At 38.9% G+C, this 869-nt stretch overlaps 1 non-coding gene across 1 annotated transcript; it reads left to right on the forward strand.

Annotated features, from left to right (window-relative positions):
• The first annotated feature begins 414 nt into the window (after window positions 1-414).
• On the forward strand, window positions 415-521 carry LOC112423582 (U6 spliceosomal RNA). The gene has a single exon (XR_003014053.1). It is a non-coding gene; the product is annotated as a U6 spliceosomal RNA (small nuclear RNA).
• Window positions 522-869: the final 348 nt, after the last annotated feature.

The following is an 869-nucleotide window of genomic DNA, read 5'->3' on the forward strand; positions in this document are numbered from 1 at the left end:
GGATTCAATGCCAAGTAGCCTCTACCAAAGATGTGTTCCTAACCACTGTGAATACTGCCTCTGAGATAAAAACAAAATTGAAAAGGAGGTTTGGGGTCACGTTGTAGATCATGGATCAAACGCCATCCTCAGAAATTGTTATCTTGTTCTATTGGCATAAAAAGTCATTGCAGGCTCAGGGGAAGAGTGTGGTAAAGCCAGAACTGTCTTACAGGAGACGGGGGCACCACCTTTCTGGAGGGCAATACGGTAAGCGGTATGAACGCAAAGGCCTACAAGGAGCTTTTTGATGTATTAATCTCAGTTTTAAACATTTATATGCAGAAAATAATTGGAGAAATGTATAAGAATATTTGTATGGGTATGAGTGCTCATGGCAATAATATTTCAAATAGCAAGAAAAAAAGAGGATCTGTGCTTGCTTCAGCAGCACATATACTAGAATTGGAAAGATACAGAGAAGATTAGTATGGCCCCTGCACAAGGACGACACACAAATTCGTGAAGTGTTCCACATTTTTACAAACCTGACAAAAATAAGCAATGGGGAAAGGATTCCCTATTTAATAAATGGTGTTGGGAAAACTGGCTAGCCATAAGCAGAAAACTGAAACTGGACCCCTTCCTTACACCTGATACAAAAATTAACTCAAGATGGATTAAAGACTTAAATGTAAGACCTAAAACCATAAAAACCCCAGAAGAAAACCTAGGCAATATCATTCAGGACATAGGCATGGGCAAACACTTCATGACTAAAACACCAAAAACAATGGCAACAGAAGTCAAAATTGACAAACGGGATCTAATTAAACTAAAGAGCTTCTGCACAGCAAAAGAAACTATCATCAGAGTGAACAGGAGATGAT

The sequence above is a fragment of the Macaca nemestrina genome, chromosome X, assembly GCF_043159975.1.
Source record: "Macaca nemestrina isolate mMacNem1 chromosome X, mMacNem.hap1, whole genome shotgun sequence".
Lineage (NCBI taxonomy): Eukaryota > Metazoa > Chordata > Mammalia > Primates > Cercopithecidae > Macaca > Macaca nemestrina.